Here is a 20,382-nt window from a genome sequence, read left to right as displayed (position 1 = left end):
GAAGAAACAACTTACCTTGTAGACTTTTATATAATAGTGTTTATCGGCTGTTTTCACTTGTGAGGCATTTTATTTATGCCTCCAGATAATGTCGAGTTATCAAGAAAGAATACGCACCGTTTCCCGGCCTCCTCACGGGTGTGGTCCCATTGTCTGAATTGCATTTAAATTAAATGAAGTGTTCGATATAATCAAAACTGGACGTTTAACAACACGCATCTCCCCCTCCCCCGTTTTGTTCAACGGCTTAGCGCCTTGGGTGTTGTATAACCGCTAAGCGTCTCACACCTTCGTTGTATGAAACACGCGCACGCGCGTGTGTGTGTGTGTGTGAGAGAGAGAGAGAATAAAAAGGAACAAACCGAATAATGTGTTCATCAACATTTCGTCTTTATTTCGAGACTTCCTCGCAAATTCTGAAAACAAAACAACCGTATAATAAAATCATGATTTCTCTTAAGCCAGTGAGCTTATTTACTAATTTACTTGTCAAAAGAAAGAAAACAATTGATATAATTATCAACAATAACTCGTTCCCCCCCTCCACTTAAAATCAATTTTTTAAATATAAATCTACACCGCTGAAATAACATTTTTATGGTGTCAACTTAAACATTTAAATGCAAATTGGTTGATTTTCGATGAGTCTGGTTCTTTGACCTACTTTTAGCGAATTCCTTATGAGTTATTTTGAAAACAAGTATTTAATAACACATATTAACCTCTCAAACTACGTGCACAATATTGATGATATTATTATTATAACCGACTATAACGAACAAATGCGCAAACACCATGACCTTTTCCAAAATATCTGTTCTTAATTTATCGTAGAAGTAAATGTAAATAATAAAGTTACTGTCCTGGATGTTCTTATTGGCAGCGCTAATAATATGTTAAACGCTTCGCTTCGAACTATAAAATGCAATCAGCTGGAATTCTTGTCTTTTAAATTTCACAAGCTTTTATCGCTACCAAATAATTATTGTTAAAAACCTATTAGAGCGCGCAAAATCGCCTCAGTTTAAAATGCATTACCCTATATATACAGTGGCGTATCTAGACCTTTTGCCGCCCGGGGCGGTAGTAAAATTTGCGCCCCCCCCCCCGGCATTTGGGTGCCGGGAAAATTCGTCCATGGAAAATTCGCACATGGAAAATTCGCACATGGATAATTCGTCCGTGGAAAATTCGTCCATTTTTTGCTAGGTAGGAAAACTGGTCCATTATTATTACTAAGTTAACATTTATTCTGTAGTTGCTTAATTTTCATACCTTGCGAAAATTAGTTCTAGTTTTGGAATCGTAAAATAGGGACACATTTTTCCGATTCCGATACCTCCAATACTTCAGATTTTTACAAACTTTCGGTATAAAATGTCAGATTTTTTGTTAACTTTTATATATTTTTTCTATTTTCTATTTTTATCCTCTCAAAATGCCGCCTGATTCTGATACCTCAAAAATTTCCGATTTTTTACTTTTTCAGTATAAAATGTCAGATTTTTTGTTAGGTTTTGTTTATTTTTATTTATTTTTTTCTACTTTCTATTTTTACTCTCTCAAAATGCCGCCCCCTGACATATGCCGCTCGCAAAATAGGGACACCTTTTTGCGATTCCGATAACTACAAAAGTTCCCATTTTTTACAACCTTTTCGATATAAAATTTCAGATTTTTTGTTAGCATTTTTTTCGATTTTCCCCTTTTACCATCTCAAAATGCCGCCCCCATGCCGCCCCCCCCCCGACGCTCAGAAAATAGGGACACATTTTTTCTGATTCCGATACCCCCCAAAATTTCGATTTTTTACAACCTTTTTGGTATAAAATTTCATATTTTTCGTTAACTTTTGTTTATTTTTATTTTTTCTATTTTTACCCTCTCAAAATGCCGCCCCTCAGGTGTTTCGCAACCGTTTGGAAAATATTATAATTTGCCTTCCTTTTCCCACTCTCTCAGCTACGTAGACCAACATAGGTAGTAGGAAATTTTTTACCCTCTTGAAATTTAATCCTCCTACAAAACTCAAAATCACCGGATCTTTTTTCAAAGTCATACTTAGCCACATGCTACCGAGAAATTAGCGGTCATTAACGTTCTTACTTGTTCTGTACTTTAAACTAACAATTTCAACTATATCGTATCTTCATTTTTATTTTTATTACAAACAAAATTACAACAGTTTTACTTTTTGAAAAACGTGCATTATTTTTCCTCTTCTTCTTCTTTTTCTCATTATTATTATTATTATTATTATTATTATTATTATTATTATTATTATTATTATTATTATTGATATCTTACTATTATTTTATTGTATATAATTTTATAAGTACAAACAATAACGTATAAAGTTCATGCATTTCCTATATACAACTACTACTACTTATTATTATTATTATTATTATTATTATTATTATTATTATTATTATTATTATTATTATTTTCAATCTGTTATTTATTGTTATTATTAGTATTAGGCAAATATTCTCATCCTACTAAGACCGGTGTCACTTGAAAATCGTTTACTGATGTACTAATGTTCCGTTTACCAAACTGGATTTTTTTTTATTTTAGTTTAAAATCGCTAACAGTCATTTTGTAAGTGTTTTCTTTGTTTACATCAAAGGTGATTTTACTTTCAATATTTTTAAAATAAAGAAGAAGTGTTCATACACAAGTATTACATAATTTACATTAATGAAACAGATTTTGGAAGGAAAAAATAAACAGTAAAAAAGTAGCATTTTTTAATTTATTTTATGCAAAATATAATCGAGTATTATTTATTTTGTACAAAAGTTTAACATAATTTCTTCAATGCCAATTTGGTAATCGGACCATTTTTATATCGAATCGAGGTTTTTACATACATCGCTGTCGTCGTATTTCGAGTCACCCAGGCTTCAATTTACAAAAGGATTTTTATGATTATCCGGTACTTTCAACTAACAATTTAATAAAAAAAAAAAGATATCGTAGAGTTCTTCTTCTTCTTCTTCTTCTTCTTCTTCTTCTTCTTCTTCTTCTTCTTCTTCTTCTTATTCTTATTCTTATTCTTCTTATTATTATTATTATCATTATTATTATTATAATAATAATAATAATAATAATAATAATAATAATAATAATAATAATAATAATAATAATAATAAAATTACATTTAATTAGAATATCATATCTATGAAAAAAAAATAGCATGGTATGTATTCCTCAAAGAAGCGGTAACAACCTAAAAACACCAGTGCCTACCAGTACTCGCCAGTGTTCGCCAATGCCCACCCTTGTCAAGAAGTAACCACGGTCGATTTCATTTCAGAGCAGTCGAATGAGACTTGACACTGGTCATGATCGATAATTGCAGAAGAAACCAGTTCCCGTCAGTAAACACAAATAACCGCCTCAATTTCATTTCTGCGCAGTCCAATGGAGGCCGATACTCATGGCCGACTGTGACCGACGTTGCGCCGGGAACCGACAGTTGTAAAAGCCGCCAAGATCCACCAGTAAACGTCAGGAAATGCAAGTAACCGCTTCAATACAACACTATCTTCCAATGACCAACAGCCCCCGCCACATGCATCTATCACCCGGAAATTTGAAATTTTAGATTGTTTTTTTTATTATTATTATTATTGAAATATCTAAACGGAAAACGAAGAATAAATCATCTTATATGTACACGTGCAATAATTAAATAGACACCCACAAAAATAATACATATTTAAAGTGTCTACTTCTTTCGTCAATGTGAAGCAATCGGAGATCTAAAAAAGAAGTATTAAAACCATGAAACCTCGATATTTTATATTAATGATTATTATATTTTATACTAATGATTATTATATTTTATATTAATGATTATTATATTTTATACTGATGATTATCATATTTTATACTAATGATTATTATATTTTATATTAATGATTATTATATTTTATATTAATGATTATTATATTTTATATTAATGATTATTATATTTTATATTAATGATTATTATATTTTATATTAATGATTATTATATTTTATATTAATGATTATTATATTTTATATTAATGATTATTATATTTTATATTAATGATTATTATATTTTATACTAATGATTATTATATTTTATATTAATGATTATTATATTTTATACTAATGATTATTATATTTTATATTAATGATTATTATATTTTATATTAATGATTATTATATTTTATATTAATGATTATTATATTTTATACTAATGATTATTATATATTATATTACTGATTATTATATTTTATATTAGCATTATTATATTTTATATTAATGATTATTATATTTAATATTAGTATTATTATATTTTATACTAATGATTATTATATTTTATATTAATGATTATTATATTTTATATTAATGATTATTATATTTTGTATTAATGATTATTATATTTTATATTAATGATTATTATATTTTGTATTAATGATTATTATATTTTATATTAATGATTATTATATTTTATATTAATGATTATTATATTTTATATTAATGATTATTATATTTTGTATTAATGATTATTATATTTTGTATTAATGATTATTATATTTTATACTAATGATTATTATATTTTATATTAATGATTATTATATTTTATATTAATGATTATTATATTTTATATTAATGATTATTATATTTTATATTAATGATTATTATATTTTATATTAATGATTATTATATTTTATACTAATGATTATTATATTTTATACTTATGATTGTTATATTTTATATTAATGATTATTATATTTTATACTAATGATTATTATATTTTATATTAATGATTATTATATTTTATACTAATGATTATTATATTTTATATTTATGATTATTATATTTTATATTAATGATTATTATATTTTATATTAATGATTATTATATATTATATTAATGATTATTATATTTTATATTAATGATTATTATCTTTTATATTAATGATTATTATATTTTATGTTAATGATTATTATATTTTATACTAATGATTATTATATTTTGTATTAATGATTATTATATTTTATATTAATGATTATTATATATTATATTAATGATTATTATATTTTATACTAATGATTATTATATTTTATATTAATGATTATTATATTTTATATTAATGATAATTATATATTATATTAATGATTATTATATTTTAAATTAGTATTATTATATATTATATTACTGATTATTATATTAAATACTAATGATTATTATATTTTATATTTATGATTATTATATTTTATACTAATGATTATTATATTTTATATTAATGATTATTATATTTTATATTAGTATTATTATATATTATATTAATGATGATTATATTTTATATTAGTATTATTATATATTATATTAATGATTATTATATTTTATATTAATGATTATTATATTTTATATTGATGATTATTATATTTTATATTAATGATTATTATATTTTATATTAATGATTATTATATTTTATACTAATGATTATTATATATTATATTAATGATTATTATATTTTATATTAGCATTATTATATTTTATATTAATGATTATTATATTTAATATTAGTATTATTATATTTTATACTAATGATTATTATATTTTATACTAATGATTATTATATTTTATATTAATGATTATTATATTTTGTATTAATGATTATTATCTTTTATATTAATGATTATTATATTTTATATTATGATTACTATATTTTATATTAATTATTATTATATTTTATATTAATGATTATTATATTTTATACTGATGATTATTATTTTTTATACTAATGATTATTATCTTTTATATAAATGATTATTATATTTTATATTAATGATTATTATATTTTATACTAATGATTATTATATTTTATATTAGTATTATTATATTTTATACTAATGATTATTATATTTTATACTAATGATTATTATATTTTATACTAATGATTATTATATTTTATATTAATGATTATTATATTTGATACTAATGATTATTATATTTTATATTAATGATTATTATATTTTATATTAATGATTATTATATTTTATATTAATATTATTATATTTTATATTAATGATTATTATATTTTATATTCATTATTATTATATGTTATATTAATGATTATTATATTTTATACTAATGATTATTATATTTTATACTAATGATTATTATATTTTATACTAATGATTATTATATTTTATATTAATGATTATTATATTTTATATTAATGATTATTATCTTTTATATTTATGATTATTATATTTTATATTAATGCTTATTATCTTTTATATTAATGATTATTGTATTTTATACTAATGATTATTATATTTTATATAAATGGTTATTATATCTTATATTTATGATTATTATATTTTATACTAATGATTGTTATATTTTATATTAATGATTATTATATTTTATACTAATGATTATTATATTTTATACTAATGATTATAATATTTTATATTAATGATTATTATCTTTTATATTAATGATTATTATATTTTATACTAATGATTATTATATTTTATATTAATGATTATTATATTTTATATTAATGATTATTATCTTTTATATTAATGATTATTATATTTTATACTAATGATTATTATATTTTATACTAATGATTATTATATTTTATATTAATGATTATTATCTTTTATATTAATGATTATTATATTTTATACTGATGATTATTATATTTTATATTTGTGATTATTATATTTTATACTAATGATTATTATATTTTATATTTATGATTATTATATTTTATATTAATGATTATTATCTTTTATATTAATGATTATTGTATTTTATACTAATGATTATTATATTTTATACTGATGATTATTATATTTTATATTAATGATTATTATATTTTATATTAATGATTATTATATTTTATATTAATGATTATTATATTTTATATTAATGATTATTATATTTTATACTAATGATTATTATATTTTGTATTAATGATTATTATATTTTATATTAATGATTATTATCTTTTATATTAATGATTATTGTATTTTATACTAATGATTATTATATTTTATATTAATGATTATTATATTTTATACTAATGATTATTATATTTTATACTAATGATTATTATATTTTATATTAATGATTGTTATATTTTATATTAATGATTATTATATTTTATATTAATGATTATTATATTTTATACTAATGATTATTATATATTATATTAATGATTATTATCTTTTATATTAATGATTAGTATATTTTATACTAATGATTATTATATTTTATACTAATGATTATTATATTTTATACTAATGATTATTATATTTTATATTAATGATTATTATATTTTATACTAATGATTATTATATGTTTTAGTAATGATTATAATATTTTATATTAATGATTGTTATCTTTTATACTAATGATTATTATATTTTATATTAATGATTATTATATTTTATATTAATGATTATTATATTTTATATTAATGATTATTATATTTTATATTAATGATTATTATATTTTATATGAATGATTATTATATTTTATACTAATGATTATTATATTTTATATTTATGATTATTATATTTTATATTAATGATTATTATCTGTTATATTAATGATTATTGTATTTTATACTAATGATTATTATATTTTATATTAATGATTATTATATTTTATATTAATGATTATTGTATTTTATACTAATGATTATTATATTTTATATTAATTTTTATTCTCTTTTATATTAATAATTATTATATTTTATACTAATGATTATTATATTTTATACTAATGATTATAATATTTGATATTAATGATTATTATCTTTTAGATTAATGATTATTATATTTTATACTAATGATTATTATATTTTATACTAATGATTTTTATATTTTATACTAATGATTATTATATTTTATATTAGTGATTATTATATTTTATATTAATTATTATTATATTTTATATTAATGATTATTATATTTTATAATAATGACTATTTTATTTTATACTAATGATTATTATATTTTATACTAATGATTATTATTTTTTATATTAAATATTATTATATTTTCTATTAATGATTATTATATTTTCTATTAATGATTGTAATATTTGATATTAATGATTATTATATTTTATACTAATGATGATTATATTTTATATTAATGATAATTATATTTTATATTAATGATTATTATATTTTATACTAATGATAATTATATTTTATATTTATGATTATTATATTTTATATTAATGATTATTATCTTTTATATTAATGATTATTGTATTTTATACTAATGATTATTATATTTTATATTAATGAGTATTATATTTTATATTAATGATTATTATCTTTTATTCTAATGATTATTGTATTTTATACTAATGATTATTGTATTTTATATTAATGATTATTATATTTTATACTAATGATTATTATATTTTATATTTATGATTATTATATTTTATATTAATGATTATTATCTTTTATATTAATGATTATTGTATTTTATACTAATGATTATTATATTTTATATTAATGATTATTATATTTTATACTAATGATTATTATTTTTTATATTATTGATTATTATATTTTATACTAATGATTATTATATTTTATATTAATTATTATTATATTTTATACTAATGATTATTATTTTTTATATTAATGATTATTATCTTTTATATTAATGATTATTATATTTTATGCTAATGATTGTTATATTTTATATTAATGATTATTATATTTTACATTAATGATTATTATATGTTATAATGAGTATTATTATATTTTATATTAATGATTATTATATTTTATATTAGTATTATTATATTTTATATTAATGATTATTATATTTTATACTAATGATTATTATATTTTATACTAATGATTATTATGTTTTATATTAGTATTATTATATTTTATATTAATGATTATTATATTTTATACTAATGATTATTATATTTTATATTAATGATTATTATATTTTACATTAATGATTATTATATGTTATAATGAGTATTATTATATTTTATATTAATGATTATTATATTTTATATTAGTATTATTATATTTTATATTAATGATTATTATATTTTATACTAATGATTATTATATTTTATACTAATGATTATTATATTTTATATTAATGATTATTATATTTTATATTAATGATTATTATATTTTATATTAGTATTATTATATTTTATATTAATGATTATTATATTTTATATTAATGATTATTATATTTTATATTAATGATTATTATATTTTACATTAATGATTATAATATGTTATATTAATGATTATTATATTTTATATTAATGATTATTATATTTTATACTAATGATTATTATATTTTATATTAATGATGATTATATTTTACATTAATGATTATTATATTTTATATTAATGATTATTATATTTTATATTAATGATTATTATATTTTATACTAATGATTATTATATTTTATACTAATGATTATTATATTTTATATTAACGATTATTATATTTATATTAATGATTATTATATTTTATATTAGTATTATTATATTTTATATCCATGATTATTATATTTTATATTAATGATTATTATATTTTATACTAATTATTATTTTATTTTATACTAATGATTATTATATTTTATACTAATGATTATTATATTTTATATTAACGATTATTATATTTTATATTAATGATTATTATATTTTATATTAGTATTATTATATTTTATATTAATGATTATTATATTTTATACTAATGATTATTATATTTTATATTAATGATTATTATATTTTATACTAATGATTATTATATTTTATATTAATGATTATTATATTTTATATTAATGGTTATTATATTTTATATTAGTATTATTATATTTTATATTAATGATTATTATATTTTATAATAATGATTATTATATTTTATATTTATGATTATTATATTTTATATTAATGATTATTATATTTTATATTAATGATTATTATATATTATATTAATGATTATTATATTTTATATTTATGATTATTATATTTTATATTAATATTATTATATTTTATATTAATGATTATTATATTTTATAATAATGATTATTATATTTTATATTTATGATTATTATATTTTATATTAATGATTATTATATCTTATATTTATGATTATTATATTTTATATTAATGATTATTATATTTTATATTAATGAATATTATATTTTATAATAATGATTATTATATTTTATATTTATGATTATTATATTTTATATTAATGATTATTATATTTTATATTTATGATTATTATATTTTATATTAATGATTATTATATTTTATATTAATGATTATTATATTTTATAATAATGATTATTATATTTTATATTTATGATTATTATATTTTATATTAATGATTATTATATTTTATATTAATGATTATTATATATTATATTAATGATTATTATATTTTATATTAATGATTATGATATTTTATACTAATGATTATTATATTTTATATTTATGATTATTATATTTTACATTAATGATTATTATATTTTATATTAATGATTATTATATATTATATTAATGATTATTATATTTTAAATTAGTATTATTATATATTATATTAATGAGTATTATATTAAATACTAATGATTATTATATTTTATATTTATGATTATTATATTTTATATTAATGATTATTATATTTTATACTAATGATTATTATATAGTATATTAATGATTATTATATTTTATATTAGTATCATTATATTTTATATTAATGATTATCATATTTTATATTAATGATTATGATATTTTATATTAATGATTATTATATTTTATATTAATGATTATTATATTTTATATTAATGATTATTATATTTTATATTAGTATTATTATATTTTATACTAATATTTATTATATTTTATACTAATTATTATTATATTTTATATACATGGTTATTATATTTTGTATTAATGATTGTTATATTTTATATTAATGATTATTATATTTTATATTAATGATTATTATATTTTATATTAATGATTATTATATTTTATATTAATGATTATTATATTTTATATTAATGATTATTATATTTTATACTAATGATTATTATATTTTATATTAATGATTATTATATTTTATATTTATTTTTATTATACTTTATATTAATGATTATTATATTTTATATTAATGATTATTATATTTTATATTAATGATTATTATATTTTATACTAATGATTATTATATATTATATTAATGATTATTATATTTTATATTAGTATTATTATATTTTATATTAATGATTATTATATTTTATATTAGTATTATTATATTTTATACCAATGATTATTATATTTTATACTAATGATTATTATATTTTATATTTATGATTATTATTTTTTATATTAATGATTATTATATTTTATATTAACGATTATTATATTTTATATTAATGATTATTGTATTTTATATTTATGATTATTATTGTTTATACTAATGATTATTATATTTTATATTTATGATTATTATTTTTTATATTAATGATTATTATTTTTTATATTAACGATTATTAGATTTTATATTAATGATTATTATATTTTATATTTATGATTATTATTTTTTATACTAATGATTATTATATTTTATATTAATGATTATTATATTTTATATTTATGATTATTATATTTTATATTTATGATTATTATATTTTATATTAATGATTATTATATTTTATATTTATGATTATTATTTTTTATATTAATGATTATTATATTTTATATTAACGATTATTATATTTTATACTAATGATTATTATATTTTATATTAATTATTATTATATTTTATATTCATGATTATTATATTTTGTATCAATGATTATCATATTTTATATTAATAATTATTATATTTTATACTAATGATTATTATCTTTTATATAAATGATTATTATATTTTATATTAATGATTATTATATTTTATACTAATGATTATTATATTTTATATTAATGATTATTATATTTTGTATTAATGATTATTATATTTTATATTAATTATTATTATATTTTATACTAATGATTATTATATTTTATATTAATGATTATTATATTTTATACAAATGATTATTTTATTTTATATTAATGATTATTATATTTTATATTAATTATTATTATATGTTATATTAATGATTATTATATTTTATACTAATGATTATTATATTTTATACTAATGATTATTATCTTTTATATAAATTATTATTATATTGTATATTAATGATTATTATATTTTATATTAATGATAATTATATTTTTTATTAATGATTATTATATTTTATATTACTGATTATTATATTTTATACTAATGATTATTATATTTTATACAAATGATTATTTTATTTTATATTAATGATTATTATATTGTATATTAATTATTATTATATGTTATATTAATGATTATTATATTTTATACTAATGATTATTATATTTTATACTAATGATTATTATATTTTATACTAATGATTATTATATTTTATATTAACGATTATTATATTTTATATTAATGATTATTGTATTTTATATTAATGATTATTATATTTTATACTAATGATTATTATATTTTATACTAATGATTATTATATTTTATATTAATGATTATTATATTTTATACTAATGATTATTATATTTTATATTAATGATTATTATATTTTATACTAATGATTATTATATTGTTTACTAATGATTATACTATTTTATATTAATGATTATTATATTTTATACTAATGATTATTATATTTTATACTAATGATTATTATATTTTATACTAATGATTATTATATTTTATATTAATGATTATTATATTTTATATTAATGATTATTGTATTTTATATTAATGATTATTATATTTTATACTAATGATTATTATATTTTATACTAATGATTATTATATTTTATATTAATGATTATTATCTTTTATATTAATGATTATTATATTTTATACTAATGATTATTATATTTTATACTAATGATTATTATATTTTATACTAATGATTATTATATTTTATATTAACGATTATTATATTTTATATTAATGATTATTATATTTTATATTAGTATTATTATATTTTATATTAATGATTATTATATTTTATACTAATGATATTTATATTTTGTATTAATGATTATTATATTTTATACTAATGATTATTATATTTTATATTAATGATTATTATATTTTATATAAATGATTATTATATATTATATTTATGATTATTATATTTTACATTAATGATTATTATATTTTATATTAATGATTATTATATTTTATATTAATGATTATTATATTTTATATTAATGATTATTATATTTTATACTAATGATTATTATATTTTATATTAATGATTATTATCTTTTATATTAAGGATTAGTATATTGTATATTAATGATTATTATATTTTATATTAATGATTATTATATTTTATACTGATGATTATTATATTTTATATTAATGATTATTATATTTTATATTAATGATTATTATATTTTATATTAATTATTATTATATTTTGTATTAATGATTATTATATTTTATACTTATGATTATTATATTTTATACTGATGATTATTATATTTTTATTCATGATTATTATATTTTATACTGATGATTATTATATTTTATACTAATGATTATTATATTTTATACTAATTATTATTATATTTTATACTAATGAATATTATATTTTATATTAATGATTATTTTATTTTTATTTATGATTATTATATTTTATATAAATGATTATTATATGTTATATTAATTATTTTTATATTTTGTATTAGTTATTTTTATATTTTGTATTAATGATTATTATATTTTATACTAATGATTATTATATTTTATATTAATGATTATTATCTTTTATATTAATGATTATTATATTTTAAACTAATTATTATTATATTTTATACTAATGATTATTATATTTTATATTAATGATTATTATATTTTATACTAATGATTATTATATTTTATATTAATGATTATTATATTTTATATTAATGATTATTATATTTTATATTAATGATGATTATATTTTATATTAATGATTATTATATTTTATATTAATTATTATTTTATTTTATACTACTGATTATTATATTTTATACTAATGATGATTATATTTTATATTAATGATTATTATCTTTTATATTAATGATTATTATATTTTATATTAATGATTATTATATTTTATACTAATGATTATTATATTTTATATTAATGATTATTATCTTTTATATTAATGATTATTATATTTTATGTTAATGATTATTATATTTTATACTAATGATTATTATATTTTATATTAATGATTTTTATCTTTTATATTAAGGATTAGTATATTGTATATTAATGATTATTATATTTTATATTAATGATTATTATATTTTATATTAATGATTATTATATTTTATAAGGATTATTATTATATTTTGTATTAATGATTATTATATTTTATACTAATGATTATTATATTTTATACTGATGATTATTATATTTTTATTCATGATTATTATATTTTATACTGATGATTATTATATTTTATACTAATGAATATTATATTTTATACTAATTATTATTATATTTTATATATCATGATTATTATATTTTATAGTAGTGATTATTATATTTTATACTAATGACTATTATATGTTATATTAATTATTTTTATATTTTATATTAATTATTATTATATTGTATATTAATGATAATTGTATTTTATACTAATGATTATTATATTTTATATTAATGATTATATTTTATATTAATGATTATTATATTTTATATTAATGATTATGATATTTTATACTAATGATTATTATATTTTATATTAATGATTATTATATTTTTATTTATGATTATTATATTTTATACTGATGATTATTATATTTTATACTAATGATTATTATATTTTATACTAATGATTATTATATTTTATACTAATGATTATTATATTTTATACTAATGATTATTTATTTGATATTAATGATTATATTTTATATTAATGATTATTATATTTTATATTAATGATTATTATATTTTATACTAATGATTATTATATTTTCTATTAATGATTATTATATTTTTATTTATGATTATGATATTTTATACTGATGATTATTATATTTTATATTTTATATTAATGATTATTATATTGGATATTAATGATTATTATATTTTATACTAATGATTATTAAGTTTTATATTAATGATTATTATATTTTATACTAATGATTATTATATTTTATACTAATGATTATTATATTTTATACTAATGATTATTATATTTTATACTAATGAATATTATATTTTATATTAATGATTATTATATTTGATACTAATGATTTTTTTATTTTTATTTATGATTAGTATATTTTATATTAATGATTATTATATGTTATATTAATTATTATTATATTTTGTATTAATTATTATTATATTTTGTATTAATGATTATTATATTTTATACTAATGATTATTATATTTTATATTAATGATTATTATCTTTCATATTAATGAATGTTATATTTTATACTAATGATTATTATATTTTATACTAATGATTTTTATATTTTATATTAATGATTATTATATTTTATACTAATGATTATTATATTTTATACTAATGATTATTATATTTTATATTAATGATTATTATATTTTATATTAATGATTGTTATATTTTATATTAATGATTATAATTTTTTATATTAATGATTATTATATTTTATACTAATGATTATTATATTTTATATTAATGATTATTATCTTTTATATTAATGATTATTATAGTTTATATCAATGATTATTATATTTTATACTAATGATTATTATATTTTATATTAATGATAATTATCTTTTATATTAATGATTATTATATTTTATATTAATGATTATTATATTTTATACTAATCATTATTATATTTTATATTAATGATTATTATCTTTTATATTAATGATTATTATATTTTATATTAATGATTATTATATATTATATTAATGATTATTATATTTTATATTAATGATTATTATATTTTTTATTAATTATTATTATATTTTGTATTAATGATTATTATATTTTATATTAATGATTATTGTATTTTATACTAATGATTATTGTATTTTATACTAATTATTATTATAGTTTATATTAATGATTATTATATTTTATATTAATGATTATTATATTTTATACTAATGATTATTGTATTTTATACTAATGATTATTATATTTTATACTAATTATTATTATAGTTTATATTAATGATTATTATGTTTTATATTAATGTTTATTATCTTTTATATTAATGATTATTATATTTTATACTAATGATTATTATATTTTATATTAATGATTATTATATTTTATACTAATGATTATTATATTTCATATTTATGATTATTATATGTTATACTAATGATTATTATATTTTATATTAATGATTATTATATTTTATACTAATGATTATTATAGTTTATGTTAATGATTATTATATTTTATATTAATGATTATTATATTTTATATTAATGATTATTATATTTTATACTGATGATTATTATATGTTATACTTATGATTATATAGTTTTATATTAATGATTATTATATTTTAAACTAAAAATTATTATATTTTATACTAATGATTATTATATTTTATACTAATGATTATTGTATTTTATACTAATGATTATTATATTCTGTATTAATGATTATTTTATTTTTATTTATGATTATTATATTTTATATTAATGATTATTATATTTTATACTAATGATTATTATATTTTATATAAATGATTATTATATTTTGTATTAATGATTATTATATTTTGTATTAATGATTATTATATTTTGTATTAATGATTATTATATTTTATACTAATGATTATTATAGTATCAAAATGTTTTATACTAATGATTATTACAGTGTCAAAATATTTTATACTAATGATTATTATAGTATCAAAATATTTTATACTAATGATTATTATATTTTATATTAATGATTATTATATTTTATATTAATAATGATTATAGTTTATATTTAGGATTATTATATTTTATACTAATGATTATTATAGTATCAAAATATGTTGTATTAATGATTATTATAGTATCAAAATATTTTATACTAATGATTATTATAATATAAAAATATTTTGTATTAATGATTATTATAGTATCAAAATATTTTATACTAATGATTATTATAGTATCAAAATATTTTATACTGATGATTATTATAGTTTCAAAATATTTAATACTAATGATTATTATAGTGTCAAAATATTTTATACTAATGATTGTTATAGTGTCAAAATATTTTATACTAATGATTATTATATTTTATATAATTATGATTATTATATTTTGTATTTATGATTATTATATTTTATATTTATGATTATTATATTTTATATTCATGATTAATATATTTTATATTAATGATTATTATATTTTATATTAATGATTATTCTATTTTATATTAATGATTATTATATTTTATATTAATGATTATTATATTTTATGTTAATGATTATCATATTTTATATTAATGATTATTATATTTTATATTAATGATTATTATATTTTATACTAATGATTATTATATTTTATATTAATGATTATTATATTTTATATTAATGATTATTATATTGTATAATAATGATTATTATATTTTATATTAATGATTATTATATTTTATATTAATGATTATTATATTTTATACTAATGATTATTATATTTTGTATTCATGATTATTATATTTTATATTAATGATTATTATATTTTATATTAATGATTATTATATTTTATATTAATAATTATTATATTTTATACTAATGATTATTATATTTTATACTAATGATTATTATATTTTATAATAATTATTATTATATTGTATAATAATGATTATTATATTTTATATTAATGATTATTATATTTTATATTAATGATTATTATATTTTATAATAATGATTATTATATTTTATACTAATGATTATTATATTTTATACTAATGATTATTATATTTTATATTAATGATTATTATATTTTATATTAATGATTATTATGTTTTATATTAATGATTATTATATTTTATACTAATGATTATTATATTTTATATTAATGATTATTATATTTTATAATAATGATTATTATATTTTATATTAATGATTATTATATTTTATATTAATGATTATTATGTTTTATACTAATGATTATTATATTTTATAATAATGATTATTATATTTTTTATTAATGATTATTATATTTTATATTAATGATTATTATATTTTTTATTAATGATTATTATATTTTATATTAATGATTATTATATTTTATAATAATGATTATTATATTTTATATTAATGATTATTATATTTTATATTAATTATTATTATATTTTTTATTAATGATTATTATATTTTATATTAATGATTATTATATTTTATATTAATGATTATTATATTTTATATTAATGATTATTATATTTTTTATTAATGATTATTATATTTTATATTAATGATTATTATATTTTATACTAATGATTATTATATTTTATAATAATGATTATTATATTTTATAATAATGATTATTATATTTTTTATTAATGATTATTATATTTTATACTAATGATTATTATATTTTATATTAATGATTATTATATTTTATAATAATGATTATTATGTTTTATACTAATGATTATTATATTTTATACTAATTATTATTATATTTTATGTTAATGATTTTTATATTTTATACTAATGATTATTATATTTTATAATAATGATTATTATATTTTATAATAATGATTATTATATTTTTTACTAATGATTATTATATTTTATACTAATGATTATTATATTTTATGTTAATGATTTTTATATTTTACACTAATGATTATTATATTTTGCATTAATGACGATTATATTTTGTATTAATGATTATAATATTTTATATTAATGATTATTATATTTTATACTAATGAATATTATATTTTATATTAATGAGCCAGCAGAATATTTGTCATTACCAAAAGCCTGGAAATTATCAAATTTGAATTATTAATCAATTGAACAAATAAAAAAGAATTATTAAGTTTTTATCTTTTGCCTGAATGTCAACTAAACACCACGTCTCCTAGCTATGTTTGAAATAGCAGTGTAGACTATACTCTCAAACCTTGCTAAGGTAAGTAATCTATGAGAAGAAAAACTCAGAAATAACACCAGTTCTTAACTGTGTTTATCCTAGCTTAGTTTCCGACCCTCTTGCATTTCTCTCTGCCACTAGACGGCTCAAACATTGTTGAATTATAAGTGAGGGTTGCGAATACGCAACACTTGCCTTCTTAGAAACTCATTGCTTCGCAGATACCGCCCTTCCCCCACACACACCTTTTTAACGAAGATCACTTATTCTTAAAAATCAACGAGCGTTTAGAACTTTTTTTCTAAGTGAGACATGAATTTCTAGGGTTGCTTGGAAGAGTCCACTCGTGTAATTTTTGTCGTTGGGTTTGAAATGTATTAGACGTATTAGATTAGTTGCTTTGAGAAGTGTTCATTTTCCAGGTGGCTGAAACGAGAACAAGGGCATATTTTTTATCAAAGAAAACATTACAGAACAAAAAGAACAAAAAGAACACCTTTGATGGTAGCGATGGAGACATAAAAGTAAAATTAGAATCAATGATCAAGCAATGTCTATGTATTCGATCACGCTAAGCAACTGTTATGGAAGAGAGAAGGGGGGGGATGGGTGAAAAGAGGGAAAGAAGAAACCGAGAGAAATAAGGGGGAGAACAGGGAGAGAAAATTGAAAAGTCGCAGGGAAAATAGAGAGAGAGAGAGAGAGAGAGAGAGAGAGAGAGAGAGAGAAGAGGAAAAGAAGATCGGAAGAAAAAAATAAAGTTGAGAATGAGCGTGAAACTATATATAATATATACTAGCAGGGAGAGCCGACGTTGCCCTGGATTGAATGATGATCAACGCATATTCCACACAATACTTTTATTGTCATCGAAATCTGTTAAGTTACCAATTTTTCAATCAAATCGATTGATTGCTTTACGAGTGGGGGCGCATTCCGGTACACAGGGAGTGAGCTTCACGTACCTTCCCGCAGTATCTTAGTCCATAATACGTAGTAGTCTACATTGCACTGTACAGAGCCTATTGTTGATTTTATCAAATTATTTTTATATAATGCCTTGAATTAAGATTGAAAATTCAAAAGTCAAGTATCTTGGTGCAATTGTGCTTTAAGCAAACGTATTCATTTCGAACGGGAAACCTGTCGTTGTCTAGGATTGAATGAGGATCAACAAATGTTCCACTCTCCT

General features: G+C 14.0%; 1 long non-coding RNA gene across 1 annotated transcript in view; it reads right to left on the bottom strand.

Moving 5' to 3' along the window:
• Positions 1-2,337, bottom strand: part of LOC145277847 (uncharacterized) — a 315,647-nt gene extending 313,310 nt beyond the window's left edge. Inside the window, exon 1 of the long non-coding RNA XR_013868226.1 lies at positions 16-2,337. This is a non-coding gene — a long non-coding RNA (uncharacterized LOC145277847). The remainder of the gene's footprint in view (positions 1-15) is intronic.
• Between the last annotated feature and the right edge of the window lie 18,045 nt (positions 2,338-20,382).

The sequence above is a fragment of the Euprymna scolopes genome, chromosome 6 (genome assembly GCF_053919585.1).
Source record: "Euprymna scolopes isolate OS-2025 chromosome 6, ASM5391958v1, whole genome shotgun sequence".
Classification (NCBI taxonomy): Eukaryota; Metazoa; Mollusca; class Cephalopoda; order Sepiida; family Sepiolidae; genus Euprymna; species Euprymna scolopes.
The sequence above is the reverse complement of the archived record's forward strand: the minus strand, read 5'-3'. Positions and strand labels throughout refer to the sequence as shown.